A 20,026-nucleotide genomic window follows, 5' to 3' on the forward strand; every position below is an offset into this window, starting at 1 on the left:
AGGATGGTATTTTAGTTTCTGGTGGGTGGTACGATGTTGAAATTCAGCAGCTTTCTTTCAGCCTTTCTCTTCCTTTCCACTTCCTCAGATGCAATGCAACGCATATAATAATTGAAGTAGATTGTTCTTTTTTCTTACTTCATTCTTTCTGTACTGATACTATGGGATTGACATTGTTTTATTAATCTACCAAAATAAAAATAAAAATAAAGAAAATATTCGTGATATGTGCTTCAGAGTGTATTTGTCACTCGTATCTATTAAATAATTTTTATTCTATACAATTCAGTCTAAGCTTACATGTACCGGGGTAATATAATACATAATAAAATATGATCACGCCACACGTAACCTAACCTAATTTGGATGTAACGCACACATACATAATTAATATGGAAAGAAAGAGAAGGTCACTAATTAAAAATGTTGTAAAAATTTATGAGTGTGTATGTATGTGAGTGTGTATTGAATCTTATAGGTCACTACTGAATGTATTCTCACTTGACGTCACAAGGCTTTACAAGGCACCCGTAAAGAAAAGAAAAGAGGTGTGACATCTTAGACCTTGGTAATGGCAAAGCATGAGTCGAGGGTTTATATAAGGGGTGTATTCATGTATCAAGGCGATTGTTACCACTTACCACCAGGAAGACTGCCAGCTTGTTTTGCCATTCGAATTACATTAAAAAAACTACATGTATATATTATAGATATATGTGTATTAAATTTAAAATGAAATAATATGAAAGTCAAAAATCTTATCAAAATCCGTTGCGTGGTATAGAATGTACGCGGAAAACAGATAGCGTCGGCTGTGCTCGGCTCGCGGCTCTAGGTGTGTAGTTTTGTATTAATTAATACAATTTAAACTCCTCAGTTATCTCTAGAAAAACAGTTTATTTAGTAACTTGTCTTAAATCTATTTTTAGTACACACTCAATGCTCTATGGGTCCGGAGTCGCCATAGACTATATCCATATATTCTTTTAAGTCGTTTTTCACTAATACATTACATTACACATCCTATGTATAAAAATCTCGAGAAACAGTGTTAGTTACCACACTTCTCCGAAAGTAATTGATTTATAGAAATTTTATATGTATAGTACACTCAGTAGGTCTGAGAATAGGTTGTGATTTGTACCCTTAAGTTATAAGTGTTTCACCCCAATTTTTTTTCAATATTTTGGACATCTTAGTAATATTATAAACCCGAAAGTTTGTAAGTATGGATGTTTGTTACTCTTACACACAAAAACTACTGAACGGATTTTGATGAAACTTTTATAATATATGTAGCTTATGCATCAGAATAACACTATATTTGCTATATTTAAATTTAACGAGTGTGAAACCGCGGGCACTAGTAATATATATACGTACTAATAACTAGTAATCATTTTTTTATAATGTGGCATTAAAGATACATACACTTCTAAAGTTTCATCCTTAGGGTTGATAGTACAACCCCTATTTTTTAATAGCAATATTAGTACTTCAATTTATAAATGACATCTGCCTGGTCGTGGAAAGAGGATTGCTAGTAATGTGGACTAATAACCAAATTGCTAACAATGTACCATGTCAGGTTGACCTCCACGTGGTCCCCCTGGAAACCATCATGATAAATTTATGATGAATTTATCATGATGAGCTAACTGACCTGACCTTATGCGCAACTTATCATCCTTCACCCGTGCCCCGTCAGCGTATCCGTTAGCCCAGCCAGGTGCATCATTCCGTTATCATTAAGAAAAACGTATGCTGGGTCCTATAGTACTGTTTATAGAACAGTCTATCTGAGTAACTATGCGAATGTTTATGATTAAATTAAAAACATGACGAATGTTTCTCTTAAATATATTCGTACATCGTAAAAAATGTTTATGTATAAACATAAAAGATACTATGAGTACCGTTTCCTACTGTCTTTGTAAAAATATCTGATATTTGACTGATTTCAAAAACTAGAAAATTAGTCTGTAATCTTTCGAAGTGGAATATGTCATGATAATTTTTTCATCATGATAATTTACTAACAATACCATTCCCCCTGTTTTCAAGGTTCTTTACTGCAGACTGATATAGTTTATCTATACATTACATTAATGTACGAAAATCATAAAATTGTAAGCGAAGTCAGATCTGGTTACTAGTATTTAACTGCCATGTATTCCCGCTAATATGTTTGTTTAATTAATTTTCAATCAATGGTCACTGCACCATTCGATTCTTAACCTCGAAATAATTTCCTATCCCATCCCTAATTCAAGTCTGAAAATTGACTAATACTGTCCGTAATCCGTCTTTCAGACATTTACAACGCAATAAAAAAGCTGTATAGAGAGTATCGAATAATTCGTATTAGTCATAATTCGAATTTTAAATCGAGTGATTTTCCTAAACACAGCTGTGTAGTTTTCACAAATTTCCCGCCAGTACGCGTTTAAATGTCGGTCGAAGCAGACCTACGTTTCGCAGCGTCTACGAACTTACCGATCGCGTGAATTCTTTTTAACAGTTCTTGTTCTGTGTGAAATATGTTGTGTTTATATTGATTTTGTTTATATATTTATGTTTTGTTTCCGACGACGGATTTTATAAATTATGGCCCTGGATGACACGTACGATGAGAATTATGAAGGTGGGTGCTTAATAATTTATAATACTTTTTTTTATATGTTAGAAAGAAATTGTTTTTTTGAGGGTGCGGGTAAAATGACGAGATATACATATGTATGTTAATGACATACTAAGTTTCTTTTAAAAAACGTCGTATATTGTAATTTATTAACATATTATATTTAATAATGATCCTTTGAAGTAATAAATTTATAAATATAATAATTAAACTAGCGAGTCTGGCTACGAGCGGGAATATAACCACAATTTCAAAAATGATTAATTTTAACATCTTCGATATTGATGTCCTCTATAAAACTGTAGTATATCACTTTATTCTATTATCAATTACTAACTACTCGCCTCGGCTTCGCACGGGTGTACATGTATTATATATATAAACCTACCTCTTGAATCACTCTATGTTATAAAAAAAACTTCAAAATCCGTTGCGTAGTTTAAAACATTTAAGCATAGACGTACGTATTTTTTTGTATGTTTTTATTCTATTCAAATAAACAATAAATCATTCTTCTATCATTTTGTATAAATAAAAAAATTCGGCTTACTTGCACTATTTATAAATCAAAGACAGATCGACAACTTTCGTAATCTGTAGTTTAGCAGCATAACTATTATTTTTGTAATGTTTATAAATAATGGTTTTTATAAACCCTTTATATATATTTTTATTAATAAAACCGTAAAAGAAAAAAAATATATAATCATTAAAATAAATAAAAAAACCATATATATATACATATACTTTCTCTTTTCCTTTCTAATTATCTTACGTACCTATTTTGTATGGACAAGTTTTTTTAATAACAATACTACTTTGGAAAAAAACAGTGTCGTTAATCGATCGATAAGGTTAGAAACATATAATATATATATGTAATCAGTGTTATGCTGGATGAGCATCGCGTGATGTTATTTTTATCAGCCTGTTTGTGATTTCTGTCATATAAAAATATATCTTTATATATAAAAATTACGTGTCACGCTTGTCTGCGATGGACACTTAAACTACAGAACCGATTGCAAATTTGATGTGCACATTGTGTGCAATTTGATCCAACTTGAAAGATAGGATAGCTTACATCTCAATTTATAGTCGCAATATTATTTTATTCAAGAACCTTAGCCACAGCAACGCGTGGCCGGGTCTGCTAGTATTATATATTTGTAAACATATAAATAATGTTCTCGTGGTCCAATATTTCTATGTCATATGAATTATAGCTGCTGTGGAAATATGCATCATTAGTGATGGTGGGTGGTGATGAAAACTAGAGGCCAACTCGCCACGTGCTAGCCGCGATACAGCTGTGTCACATTAGATAATTTATGTTTAATATTATAAAGAATGGGTATGTTTTATATTTGTGATATATTTCATTATAATAAAAACAAATAAGTTTTACGAACTAATAAACGAATTGACTAAAAATTAAAATGTGGTTAATTTATATGAGGTCGAAGTGTGAGGGAGAGAAATCTCTCTACAATCATTAATACTGGGTCTAATACAGAACTTACCGGTTCTAGTTTCTATATAGAACCGCAGTAAGTTCTACACTAGAGTTGCATTAGAAGGCTCCTACCAAATTTGGCTGGGCAGAGAGAGAGACACGAGAGGTGAAAATACGTCGACAAAGGGTCTCAAATCTACACCTACACCAATCCTAGACAAGTCCCTGGAACTGCTCGGAATTTCGATGGATCTACGAAATGCTAAAATATTAGTCACTTTAGAGAAAAAAAGTAATAAGAATCCCAAACCTATTACGTAGTTTTATGGTGGATAATAATAACATTAACACTGGACAATGCACATAAATACCCACACACACTCATATACACACAGCGCCATCTAGTTCCAAGCTAAGCAGAGCTTGTGTTATGGGTACTAGACAACTGATATATGTACTTAAATACATTTTTATTTATAAATTAGATATATTAGACAGAAAACACCCAGATCAATACAGACAATTGTATTCATGAATATAAATGTTTGGGCCGTGCAAGGAATTGAACCCGCGACCGAGGCCGTCAATCAGCATTAAGCATGCGATATATTGAATACTAGCTGTAGTCGCGGTTTCACCCGCGATGAATTTCAATAAAAAATATAGCTTATATATTATTCTGATGCAAAAGCTATATTACTGTAAAGTTTCATCAAAATCCGTTTAGTAGTTTTTGCATGAAATATTAACAAACATTCATACTCACAAACTTTCTCGTTTACATATAATATTATTAAGATATTATTATGCAATTGTTATTAAAAATTGACAGATAATGCAAAAACGTCTGTGGACATTAATTACAAACATTACGGCTTCCATTACAAGATCAAAAGTCGTACAAGCTCCATCGGTGACTTTGTTTCACACTACAATAGCTAGTCAAGGTGAAAACAGTTAATGCATTGTATACTACAGTATATCGGTCATTGGCCTTGATTATAGTTTGCTGAAGTATCTAGGCATATTTATGTGATAAGGATCCATTTTCTTTAATCTTTCTGATGGTCGCATTCGTCTTCCTGTTACTTTCAGTAGTTCTATTGCTTGTACGATGCAAACATGTGTATGAGTTGTATTAGTCTGGTTTTTTTATATATTTTATATAGATATGTATTCACAAAAAAAATCTATCAGCTGTCTAATACCTATAACACAAGCTCTGCTTAGCTTATGACTAGATGACGCTGTGTGAATTGTCCAGGATTAGTATAATTATTCTAACATATCTTACGGAAATATTTCTCTTAACTTAGAATAGAATAGAAAAGTAGTAAATATGAGTAAAAATATACCATAAATAAAATAAGAATGATTTAAAATGTCCTTTTAAATATTTTTTATTTCATTTGGCACTCTTACCGGGTCCCTGTAACAATGTCATACTTCGTCACATTAAAAATTATCAAAATCATAATCATTTTAGACATAAGCGTCAATATTCTTTTTTTATTATCCTTACTGTCCAATTCGGATAGATACTTAACAGGATACTGTTTAGTTCTTAACTGGAAGCACGGTTTTGAAAGTATCAAACAGTTCGTCAACTTTTTTGCCATTTTGGTCACAAAAACAAAAATAGTTTTGTAGGGCTGTCTAAAACACTGTATTAATATACTGGATTTACTTTACACGCTTGTTTCACGATCTATTTGCATGAACATATTTCTGAAATGTGAAAGGTTTAAATCAAATCAAAAATCAAAAATCCTTCATTCATGTAGGACATTTTAGCCGCTTTTGAACGTCAAGTTTTTTCTACTAATATATTTACCCTACCGTCCAGTTAAGTATACAGATTCAAATGAGAAGAACTGGCAACAAACACAACAGTTTTTTTTAAAAGCCAGAATATTTACATTTCTTAATTGTATAGGTATCTATGTCTAACTTTGAATGAAAATCCCGTGCACGAACAACTATTGCCATACACGTTTGTCATTTAAGTAATCACTTAGTGTGTAGGCTTTACTCATGTCCTTGAGTGGCGACCGCAGATTGGAAGATGCAGCATGAGATGGTATCCAGCAAGGTAGACCGACGATCTGGTTAAGATCGCTGGAAGCCGTTGGATGCGAGCAGCGCAAGACCGATCGTCGTTGAGATCTTTGGGGGAGGCCTTTGTTCAGCAGTGGACGTCTGAAACGATGATGATGATCTTAAAGCTTTACTCAATAAATATAAAATGTATAATAAAATATTATACCAAGTATATATAATCATGGAGAGTAGAATATCATTGCTATAATCTTTTTTAGGAACGTGACAAGGCAAAACTGCCTGAAGGATACACGTACAAATTTCCTTCCGAATGTGTTCCAAATGTCGAGATATATATTAGATATATATATATATCTAATGTACTTGATATTCATACACCAAATTGAATAGTTGCACCGTCATATCTTAGTGGTTTCCTACTCTATTGTCTTTTTTATATTTCCTATATTAAAAAAAACCTAGACTTTAGAATATAATAGAATAATTTATTCAAATAAACTTAATTTAAGCACTTTTGAATAGTCATAGTTATTTTTATTAATCTACCGCTCATTCGCAAAGCTGTCTCGTAACAAGAAGACGAGCAAGACACTTGCGTGCTACTTTTAATTAATTGTTGTAACTTTAAATTTTTCTAGTTGAAATGTGTGAATACAAACTGCTAACTAGAAATAATTTATTAAAGTCAAAATCTTAAATACATTATAAGATTAAATCAGTCGCAGACCAGTCCACATCAGCAGAACTCGTTCTCGAGTATGATGGATAAGCCATTCATCACTATGCTCGACCAATGACCCGTCCCACCATGAATCCACATGTCCGGATATTTTAGTGAAGACTACTCAAGACACTTTTTTTTTATTGAAATTTTAAAATAAATTTACCTCTTCTAATATTAGCTATTTTCGAGTTAAGTTCCCGTTAAAATCGGCCCAGCCATTTTAAAGATTAGCAAGAACAAACAGACAGACAGGCAAATATTTTTTAATTATTTCTTCATGTACTTATCGTAGCGCATATATGCACTTACTGACAAGCAGTTAATTTGAAAATAAATTTTATTTATTTCTATAGATTTTTATGAATTGAAAGAAACATATTGAAGCGAACTTGTGAAGTATTTCCTAATATATTTCTGTATAACGAGATACATAACTTTCTTTCTAGTTAAGTGTTTGGAAGTTTAACTTTTTCTAACTAGGCTTTGATAGATCCAATAAATCATGTACTCTTCCATAAACTTTATAAAGATTTTTCTTTTCTCAGAAAACGTTTAAAAATAGACTTTAGGGACAAAATGCTCGTTGTGCTAAATCGCTGGATCACCGGGCCTCCATAAAACGTCTGTAGTGCTTTTCTTGTATATTAGTTGTTATTTCAATAACATAAAAAAATAGGTCCTTTCCTTTATAAACAAGTAAATACTCAATTATCGATATTTGCTCTCAACAAGTGGTGCAGCCTCCTTGATAGGACTGCTTGCTGGTCGGTCATAAGAAGTGACTAGGAATGACGAAACAATGGATAAGATAGATACGACAAGGAAAAAGACGGACAATTACATAGAAATTATACTAATTATATTTTACCTTTAAAACAAGCTCTCTTCTTTCTTTAACGACATTTCTTAACGGTCGGCCGACCAGCTGACCGTTCATCAAGTATAACCGCAAAAAATTGATCTCTAATTGGTTACAAAATCTCTCATATGAAGAAACAGAAAAATTAATGCACCCCATAACATAAACTACCGGAAGCCAAAATAATTATTAAAATTGTAAATTTAAGGGTGGATAAGTTACCTCTAGAAATAGATTATTATATTTCTAGAGGTAACTTATCCAACCAAACTTATCTTACCCTAAGACTTATTATATTGTAAGGCTAGACCCAGGCATACAAGTTTCCTTTCTCTGTTGGATACTTCTATATTTTTACCGTACCTCTAAATTATATTGTTTAATTCATTACATAATCTTCTCCGTATCATTGAATATAGTAGCCGTATCCTTCTTCTATTGTACCTACATATAAATTTTGTCATGTAAGATCTAGTGGGGGACCTGGTGACCTGTGACACAGGTTCTTCGGATACCTAGTACAGGCACCAGTTCTCCACAAAACTGTATTTTTGCATGGAAATTTACATGCCTCAAAGGCTCTGCAGCACTTTATATTATGTATGATTTTGTGGAGAAAAATAAATATATTATTATTATTATAGATAAATCAGATTAAGTACGTAAAAGCTTGATAGAGATAACATGCGGTAGTTATACTAAATTGCACGCCCTCGTTAGTTCCAAAACAAAATTACGTGGTATTTTCCAGAACAGTTGGAGCGTGAAGCATGGAACAGCAAACGATTTTTCGATTAATGTTCTCAAGTTCTAACTTCGGTACACGTAGTCGTATTTGCTATTTTATTTACAGTGAACACAATTTTTCCAATTACTGTGTTTCACCAACTGAAATTGACTGTTAGGGTGCAAGGAAGGCAGATTGAAACTGCAATAACGTATTTGCAATGTGGTGCTACAGAGAAATGTTCACAACAATTTCAGTAACCCCCAGTTACCCCCCTTTTCCAGCTAGTCACATTACAACATTTTAACTTTGTGTTATAATTGTTGTAAAATAATAAGCTCCAATTTTCGAGTATCTTCCAGAGCTGATGAATATATTTTTGATCTGGAACACCTGTTTTTGGTAGTTCTTTCTATAAAAATTGTTCTAAAGATTATAATTTTTATTTTATTAATACTAATTAAAAATAAAATTCATACCAAAATTATAATTATACAGGGTTAGTTGTAGGGCTTAGCTCTGATGGTCGCTACGGTGGGTTCGATTCTTCGCACGGAACAATATTTGGATCCATAAGTTGTTTGTGGTCTGGGTGTTTTCTCTGTATATTCACCAAAATAAGCTAATTGGCCTGAATTTATTCTCACCTTATCATTCTCCACTGGTGCCCTGCCAGCGTATATCGAGAGTAGGTGATTGCACCATCATAACATAGTATAAAACAAAGTTGCTGTTGCTGTCTGTCCGTCCCTATGTATGCTTCAATCTTTCAAACTACGCAACGGATTTTGATGCGGTTTTTTTTTAATAGATAGAGTGATTCAAGAGGTAAGTTTATATGTATAATGCAAGTACACCTGTGCGAAGCCGGGGTGAGTAGCTAGTTCCATTATAATTTTTAAAATAATCAGTATAAATTCGAGGAACTCCACTGAATGTTTCACAGAAGCTCCATTAGGGATCGCCAATCTAACAATATGATAACATATTATGAGAAAATTGCTTATTTCATAGACCACCGGTTAAATAGTTCATGCGGAAAACTTATCACTGATTATGAATGGCGTGCTCCTTGTAGCTTCACTCATTTATCTATGTTGGTTCGATAGCTCTTGACGTCGAAATCTGTTCAAAATTATGTTGTGATATATTATAATAATATTAATAGTTGAAGCAAAGACTTTGTAGGTATGAAAGGTAGGTTTGTGGTAGTAGGTATGAAATTTCACACGCTTATATTCAAATTCAAAAATCATTTATTCATGTAGGACATTTTAGCCGCTTATGAACGTCAAATTTTTTATATTATATTTTTTTCCTACCGACCGTTCTTCATTCAGTATACAGATGCAATAGAGAAGAACTAGCAGGAAACTCAATTGAAAATTTTATTTATTCTTTTTTAAAAGCCAGTTTATTTACAATGTTTATTTATATAGATATCTATGTCTAACATTATAGTTTATGTAAAAAAGAAATGGAGAATGCTAATATTTTTTTTAAATTATACAAAATTAATTTTTGCACATTGGGTAATCTACACTATTTCTCTTCTACTTACCTTCAAAACCATGCCTTACAATTGCTACTCAATAGAGTTATAGAGTTCACAAAGTAAATCTACGCCTTTTTATTATGTCCGTTAAGACTGAAACCATCGGATTGGTATTAAAAATTAAAAGAAATATTCGATGAAAAGAAAAATCCGATAAAATCCTTGTGTAATGAACAAATCTTTTCAAAGTTTTTGTGAACGCATCTTTTATTTTATAAATGTTTAATGGAACACTTTCGGAAGTGTCTAATTTTTAAGAAGCAAGTTTCTTTATAATTTTCATGATTTAATTTGATACATCTGTTTTATAGATAATTTATTTGCGGAAACAAATAAACAATAGAGGAATGTTCAAACATTGTTCTTAACAGGTCTTAGAATAAAATACGACACATATTTTCGCTTCATAATCAACTACACAAACACTTACATATTCTTCTAAACCAATTTATTTACAAATCTTCCGGTGAAATGTATAAGAAAATTACAATAATAGTGTAATAATATTACATTTTTTACAATAATACTGAAGTGAACCAACTGTGTTATTACAATTTGTTCACACAATTTAATTAATTTGTGTATCGTACGAAGTAGTGTAAATATTTATGTTAACATTGAGGCCATATATATATTACAACATCAGCGTGTTATATATAACACCAAATGAATTTCATGTAAGGGACTTTTTTTTATTGGGTTGGGCTATTGTTAAGTGCATGGACCTGTAGCACTGCGACCTATATAGATCTATTGTGCTCGTCCTTTTCAAAGATCGCTAAGATCCGTCAGGGACAAGAATTGAAGGATATTCTTAGGAGCGATGGTGTTTATCTCCGCAGGATATAGTGTGTATTTTCCAAAAAAGATGTTTCGTTTATACATGAGCAACAAACATATAGGATGTGTAAAGGAGTTTCCTTTTCCACTTAATTAAATTAAATCTAAAATCCAAGCAAATTTTAGATTGATATAAAAAATCCCCAATTACCTCAGAAAAAAGGAAAAATAAATGAAAAGAAAAGAAGTGGACTACAACCACATAGGATATGTAGTGCCGTTTCCTTTTTAGTTTGGCATAATCCGCAGATTTTTGATGCAGGCACATGCAATTGTGTATTGTAAAAATAACAAATGATTTCAAGAATGTAGCGATCCGTGGAACTGGAATTTCAATTGCATAGCTGATATTTGTATGTAAACAAAGGATTTTATAGCTGTCATTCATGTAATCGATGATCCTATCGGACTATAAACAAATAGGTGTGCCGAGGTTTTCTTATGAGACTACAGTATGAGGTTTTTTAAGAAGGGTATATTATTAAGTATCATAGTACATTAAGTTTTCTTAAGGGTCGGTAACGCACACGTGACACCTTTGGTTTTTCGAGCGTCCATAGGCTACGGTAACCGTTCTCCATCAGATGGGTCGTATGCTTGTTTGCCACCTAAGAGGTATAAAAAAAATGTAGTAAATAAATTAAAATATAATATAATATAAAAATATCAATATATAATAATAAAGTAATAATAATAAAGGACTGAAAGTTCAGTAATCCAATATTAGAACCCTGATAATCAAAATTAGGTATTACACCTTTGCTATAGGTATCAGTGGTCTTTTGTAACTTGTATGTCGCGAACTATCGTTGGATAATCTTGTGTAGTAGAAAAACTGCTGTATACTCCAGTCAGTTCATGACCATGGGTAGTGCCACCTAGGCGAAATGTTAGGAGGACCATTGTCTATACAAGTAAATAAAATAGAACTGTCTATTTGGAAATTCAAATTAAGAGTTTTTTACTGCATACGGATGTAATACGGTAATTTATTCATATAAAAATAATTAAAAAAAATTGTCAGTCTGTCTGTTATTGCTAATCTCTGAAACGGCTGGACCGATTTTGACGAGACTTTCACTCGCAGGTAGCTAATGTTATGTGCAGTAACATAGGCTTATATTTCAGAAATTTTATTTGTTTTAATTTAAAAAAAACCAAGTCCAAGGACCAAGTCGCGGTCAACAGCTAGTATACCATAAATTATTCGTTTTAAGACCCTATTTACTATTTTAATAATGAATAAAGATTATTTATAAATATCAACAATAAATTACTCTGGACTGTGCCCACTTACTGCCTGTCATCTCGACTTAATCTCTTTTCCAAATGAGACGGTATAATTAAGAATGTTTATTCAAAATGCTGAAAGTGAAGTTTAATTTTCTTGAATAATAAGAATTTCGTTTGTATTCAATTTCATTTTGTACATTTGTAGTAAATGTTCGTTAAATTTTTACTTGCGTTCCTTAATTATTGCTATTATATTTAAAATTCCTATAACGTGTGTGTTTTTCTCTGCGTGATCTAATCAGAAATGAGGAGATCCGCAGATGAACCAGAGCGACCGACATAGCCCGAAGAATTGTCAATGAAGTGGCAATGGTCACATAGCTCGATCGATGGACCTTGGGCCAATAAAGTGGCGACCACGGACCGGAAGATGCAGCGTGGGAAGGCTTCCAGCATGGTGGACCGACGATCTGGTCAAGATAGCTATGAAGGATAGATAGGAAGGCATTGGATGCTAGCAGCGCAGGACCGATCGTCGTGGAGATCTTTGGGGGAGGCATAGGCCTCCCCCAACATAGGTTCAGCAGTGGACGTCTTCCGGGCTGCGATGATGATGATGATGATGTGTTAGCTTTAACTGGAATTATTATCAAATTCATATTAGTCTTTTTTTAGAAAGAAAATTTTTATAAAACATTATTATCATTCATAAACTCTTAAATTTTATAATAAGCTCTTTTACAAGGAATGTGTTTTTTATTATATTTTTTATTTTTTTTCTGACAGATTGAAGACAAACAACAATTTGTTGTAAATTTGAAAATATATATTTTTTTCTTTAATACTTTATTATTTTTAATAGATAAATTTGTTGTGTAGTGTATACGTTATACAATAAAACTATTTTTCCATAATTCTTCTCTTTAGTCATACTAATTTTGGCAGTGTGTTGATAGTCAGAACAAACGATTTTTTAAGTATAGATAATCGCAGTGCGTCGTGACTCGTAACAGGTACTTGGGGATTATGTGCTATAACGTGCTTTAACGTTCGCGATAAAAATATGGCATTACGATATAAATAGTCTGCTTTATGTCATCATATTAATCTTCACAATAAATCAAATAATCTTTGGAATGCGTAGGAAGTAATGCATCATTATATTTTAAATGTATAATATCGAAATTATGAGAATATCTAAGATTGTTGAGGTTTATTTAGTATTTCTAAATAAACCTCAACAATCTTAGATATTATGAGCTGAGTCGATTTTATGCTGGTGTACTCAATATAATAACAGTTCATAAAAATTTTGTTTGTAAATCCATTGGATTAAAACTAACTCAATTTTAAGTGAAGTTTATTTTTGACAATCTACGCAGCGCCATCTAAGTCCCTCCCATCTAGTCCCAAGTTAAGCTATCTAAAGCTAGTACCCATAGTACTAGCAAACTGATAAATATATATACATTTTTTTTCGTAAATATATGTATATATATATATTCTACATAGAAAATACCCAGATCTATACAAACAATCATACTCATGAATACAAATGATGGTACCGTGCGAGGAATCAAACCCACGACCATCGGAAGTAAAGCGGTGTGCTAAATCGCTAGACCACTAAGGCCGTCAAAACCGTACCGCAATGCTATTGGTTTGTGATAAAATAATCACTCAAAAATATTGTAAATTCTGTATTTTTATTTGAACCTTACTGCTTATTAGTTATAAATGCAAATGTTTGTGAGTATGGAAGGATGTTTATTACTATTTCACGTAAAAACTACAAAACGGATTTTGATGAAACATTACAGTAATATAGCTTATACATCAGAGTAACAGATAGGCTATAGTTTAAAAAGATATTACGTAAATTGGGCGAAATATAAATAATAATAAATCGTCGGTTAAATACAAAAATGGCAGTATTCAAAATGTACATTTTAGGTTGGATTTCACAAATCGTAGCATAAACACGTTCAAGGAAACGGAGTTCAGCGTGAACACGAAAAAAGGAGCGCCGTTGATCTCGTTTTACTTTAAATGGAATTCACCAACATTATACAGATCGCGTTTACCAAAATGAAGTTTAGATTTTCATTCGTTCACAGTGTTACACGCTCATAAAATAATATTTGATGCAATGGGTAATTTAAATAAAATAATTCTAAGAAATATTTATAATTCAATCATGTGATAATTAGGATAAGTTTTTTAATTTTTAATTTAATAAGTACCGTCGTACTACAAAGTATAAAACAACAACCTTCACCTATAAACTAGTAAAAAAATATTTTATTGAGGATTTTTTTACACTACTGGCAATTTTCTTTTTATTCCCCATATTGTATTGTCAAAAATTTGATTGATGACTGTTTGACAACTGACAGCTGCTTTAAATACGTTTAAAGAGTTAACTGTAGGAAATCAGACGTTCAGAATTTATAAACGTGTTTAGCGAAATTTGTAGTGGTGAAATGCAAAATGAAGCTTTGAACATGTGAAAACATTTTAATGGCGTTCAGTACGAACTAAACGTGATCAGTTTCTTTGGTGAAATCCGACCGTAGTCTTGTCTTGTAGACAGGCGTTTAAAGTTTATAAATTCATTTAAATTATTTTTCCTTTTAAAGTAATAAATTTACACAGAAGTATTGTATACCATTTTAAAAGTATTTAGATAATGATTAAGATGGCGTGGTTAATTTAATTGACTTATATAAGAGAAGGCAATTATAGCTTCTAATTTTGAAATATGAAATTTTTCTATTTAATCTGTAACGAAATGTCAAGTGTCAAGTAAGTGTCCAGACGAAGTTACGTGGTGACCCGCTGGTAACGCCTTTATTTAAACAATGACCGCTCTAAATAGCTTAATGTGTATGTTATGTATGTATGTACATATACATTCAAATTATGATCTATTAAGTACACGTAGCGAATAATAATGAGCCGGTCTATTGGCGGTAAGCTATCATTTTGACAGTAAATAACTGGCAACAAGACATTTTACCGCCAATATGGGACGGGCACGAATTTATTCGTTGTAATTGATGCATTGTCTGGCAGATATCAGAGTTTGGCACGCAGATGTTTGGACTTCCGTATTACTAATTTAGTTCTAAATAAGATTGTACTATCTTTATCTTATATAGATATATAAAATTCTCGTGTCACAATGTCACTTACCATACTCCTCCGAAACAGTGATTTTTTGACGAACTGGTTTGTATGAAATACTATCTGTACCCGCAAATTCGTCCCCTTGGAATTTAACTTTATTTTTCTAAACTAAAAGTAACTTTGCTACTCCTTATTATATCAACTATCTGAAAAAAACAGTCCCGTTAAAATTGGTCCAGCCATTTCCGAGATTAGGCGGAACAAACAGGCAGACAGACAAAAATTGTAAAAAATGTTATTTTGGTGTATGTAGCGTATTTATATTCGTATGCATGTAGTAAAAAACAGTTATTTCAATATTATAAACAGACACTCCAATTTTATTTATATGTATAGATTATATACATATTCAGCATGTCTGAGAATCGGTTACTATTATTAATATTTTTCATAACCCTAAATGTTAAGGGTTGTTCATCTCTAACATTAGTTTATTTACCCAAATTTTCACCTTTCTACCATCAACCCCTATTTTTTAATAGCGATTTTAATTTATATGGCAAATCAATGTTTTCGAGGTCAGCTAGTATAGTATAAAATGTCACTTCCATTATCTATTTGTTTAGATCTTTTTGGACGGATGTCAATGCAGTTTTTAGGAACAGATAGAGTGATTCAAGAAGAAGGTTTATATGTATAATACATGTACACCGGTGCGAAGCCGGGGCCCGTCGCTGGTACATTTTAAAATTATGTTCAGTTAGGATCATATACTGATGGATATTATATGATCATAATGGAAGACTTTTTAGAATTAAATTATTTCTTTTTGAAATAAATATATCTTTCAAAATATATCCTTAAAAATTATTTAAGAAAAACAATAATATACTGTAATGCAATTTGGACTCTATTCTCCGCATTTAGCCTTTAAAATCGCAACATCTCTCTATAAGCGCGACGGTCCAGTTCATCTGAAAAGACTCCTAAAGTAATTGCAATAGGATGTTAATAAAAAAAAATTTCGACACATGTCTGGATTTTTATTTTCATTCCAGTAAAAGCTCGTTCATGTCCCGTATAAATTTGGCATTTCTAAAAATAGGGTTTCATTATTAGGAAAGTTCAAACATTCTTGTGTGGTCCGGACGGTCGCAAAAAATCAACGAAAATAACCCACTTGATATTTATTATGCTCCTAGTATTGAGAATCAATCCTTTTCTTAATATTTGAATTTTACTAGCTGTTGCCTGCACATTCGTTTACACAAACCTATACAAAACATTATACAAAAATTATACAATTAATAAATAATAATACTAATAATAATCTCAGGACAATTTACACAACGCCATCTAGACCCAAGTTAAGCTAGCTAAAGCTTGTGTTATGGGTACTAGATAACTGATACAAATATATATTTTTTTGTAAATACATATATATTATACATAGAAAACACCCAGACCGATACAAACAATCATACTCATGAATACAATTTGTTCCGTGCGAGGAATCGAACCCGCGCCCATCGAACGTAAAGCGGTGCACTAGACGCCGAGGACGTTTCAAAATTATAAAATAAGTGTAATAATGGACATGACCTGTAAATTTATTATTATGAAATTGACATTTTTCCGTATTAGACATATATTTATTTTAGACATATAATTAATTAATTAAAATTATTACATGTAATAAAATTCAACACAATGTAAATTGTTATGAATAAATGAAATGATATGAATGACCTTCACCCTTTTACATCCCTTCCAAGCAAGTTCATAGCCTCCTAACTTAGTGGCAAATTTAATTTTTATCCCTTTAGCTAGTTAGTCCAAACGACGACCAACCAAATAGACGTCCTCAGTGGTCTAGCGGTCTAGCACATCGCTTTACGTCTGATGGTCGCGGGTTCGATTCCTCGCACGGCACACACATTTGTATTCATGAGTATGATTATTTGTATCGGTCTGGGTATTTTCTAGGTATAATATGTATGTATTTACGAAAAAAAAGGCTATCTATATATTTGTATCAGTTGTTTAGGACCCATAACACAAGTTTTAGCTAGCTTAACTTGGGTCTAGATGGCGTTGTGTAAATTGTCCTGAGATTATTATTATTTATTAATTGTATAATTTTTGTATAATGTTTTGTATAGGTTTGTGTAAACGAATGTGCAGGCAACAGCTAGTAAAATTCAAGTATTAAGAAAAGGATTGATTGATTGATTTATTTATTTATTTATTAGCATACAAAACAGATTACAGTCTAGTCTAGTCTAACTTGGGTCCAGATGGCGCTGTGTGAATTGTCCTGAGATTATTATTGTTATTGAGTACAAACAGACAGAGAGATTTGCGCATTTGTAATTTTAGTATAAACTAGCTATTACCCGTGAGTTAATCCGCGTGGAACTTAACTTTTTTTATTAATATGAGTGATATTTATAATAAAAAAGTAGCCTATGTTACTCCTTAAACAAGAGTTATCCCGAAAGTCCCGTCAAAATCGGTTTAGAGATTATTAGAAATAAAATAAACTCTGCGTGCAATGAGTCGAAATCTAATCTAACTAAATGGATTTTGATGAAACTTTACAGTAATATAGCTTATACATCAAAATATTGGCTTGGAATTCTACACCTCGGAGATGAATCCAAACTTGATTGTACTGTATGATGGTTTATTATTTTATATTAGAGAACAGTATACACGTGCTTACGTCGATGGTGTAGTGGTAAGTGGAAGGGAATCGGTGCGGGGTTCATGCAAAGATGTAAGAAGACTTATAGGTATGACCAAAGGCAAAATATTCCAATTGCACAAAACATGGAGGCACATCTCGCGAAGGACAGGTAATAAATTCATCCACCGCTCCGGCGACATATCAGGCTGGCCGTATGCTTCTTTGCTACTTTAAAACCGACACTTGTCAAAGTAGTTTCCATACTATGTTATAAATAATTCATACACTCGAGTGTTTGTTAAATTTATTCAATAGACTTGTTACCAAGTTTCGGGTTCAAAAGTTTGAGTGGTTTATTCTTTTGTTGTTTAACAAATTGTTTCTTGAACGTTGTTTGTTATGGACTAGTTCATATGCTTTCCAATATATTTATTTTCAAGTAAATCTATATTTAATACTAGCTGTCTCGGCGAACGTTGTTTTGTCATATTAATGTTGATATTAAAAAATAGGGGTTGACTTTTTGGGGTACAATTATGCCGAATAATAATAAAATATATTTAAAAAAATTGGGTTGGTTCCACCCAGGGTTCTTAGGGGTTAGTTGGGGCCTCTTAGGGGTATAAAAATAGATAATAATCTAATCTCAGATCTACCGAATAACATAACTACCATATAAAATTTCATCAAAATCAGTTTAATAGTTTAGGATTCCATTGCGGATAAACAACGTAATATGAAATCTTAAAAGAATGAGGCGTATCTATCTATCTTATTCTGGCTTTCAGACGACTTTTTATAGGCTACCTCGGCAATACTATTTCTATTTTATATAAAAATCTTTTTTAAGAATTAATAGCTCAATTTCATAAGGGTCGGCAACGCGCACGTGTCAATTCTGGTGTTTCATTCGCCAATAAGCTACGATAATCTTTTACCATCAGATTGGCCGCATGCTTGTCTGCTAATGTCGTAGTATAAAAAAATAAAAGCTGTAGATTTTTATGTATTTTGACATAATTTAAAAATATTTTCACTTCAATGTTTACTAACTTTCTAACTTTTTCTAACAAAAGCAACTCAATTTGTTAGCCCAGTCCAGCACAATGACATAAATTATATTGATTCCTGAAGTCACTGAAACTGACTGTTACTAAAAATAATTCACAATACATAACCATTATGACAAAACCGTGAATAAGCAATTGATTTTATTGAACAAAGATAATGTATGATTGGACAGTAATATCAATTGATTTCATACAAATTATTCTTGTTACTTCGTACGCATATAAAATCATATAAAATATTGTTTACTGGAGGTATATAGCTATGTCTATGTTGTTATAATAATGAAATAAAAAATGATTAGAATTTATTGTACACTGAATTTAATAGTGACGCCATGGAATGTTCGAGAAGAAGTGAAATAATGTATATAAAGTAAAACAAAAAAAAACATCGATGTTCTCACTCATATGGAGTCTCCGTCTGTCTTCTCGGCATGACTGGCCACCGACCGCTCGCTGTGGCATTCGTCTTAGCCTCCCGGTAGAACTATTGCTGGAAAGTGACCTACGCGCCCTCCTAGATATCAACAGCGCCACCATCCGGCTGGTGATTTGAATTGTAAACACACCCGCTGGAACTGCCACGTGTCCACGACAAACGGCTACAAACTAGACAGACTAGCCGACTCTCTCGAATTCGAGATAATCGCCCCGCTCCGCCCTACTCATTATCCCCATAACATTAACCACCGACCTGACATACTGGACATGGCACTGCTGAGGAACCCTACGGGTGAGCTCCCCAGAAGTCCATGCCGAGCTTAACTCGGACCACCGACCGGTAACCCTCCTCTTGGGCCCTCCGCCCGACACACCAACCAAAACAATAACAGACTGGGAACGGCTCGGGATCTCTCGAGTCGACCGACACACCGATACTCAACCGTATTCCCGACGTCATAGAGTCCACCGAGGACACTCTCATTGCGTCGACTCGCTTACTAACCACCTGCAGTCGGCAGTCCAGGGATGTACCGGTGACGGACGACCTATATAACTATATATATTATATATAAAATAATCGGGTTACAATGTTAGTTGT

General features: G+C 32.6%; 1 protein-coding gene across 1 annotated transcript in view; it reads left to right on the plus strand.

The window, feature by feature from the left end:
* The window catches only part of LOC131845691 (adenylate cyclase type 2-like), a 236,005-nt gene that overhangs the window by 37,512 nt on the left and 178,467 nt on the right, over positions 1 to 20,026 (plus strand). The window lies entirely within an intron of this gene.

The sequence above is a fragment of the Achroia grisella genome, unplaced genomic scaffold (assembly GCF_030625045.1).
Source record: "Achroia grisella isolate CSIRO2021 unplaced genomic scaffold, CSIRO_AGI_Agris_v1 utg478, whole genome shotgun sequence".
NCBI lineage: Eukaryota > Metazoa > Arthropoda > Insecta > Lepidoptera > Pyralidae > Achroia > Achroia grisella.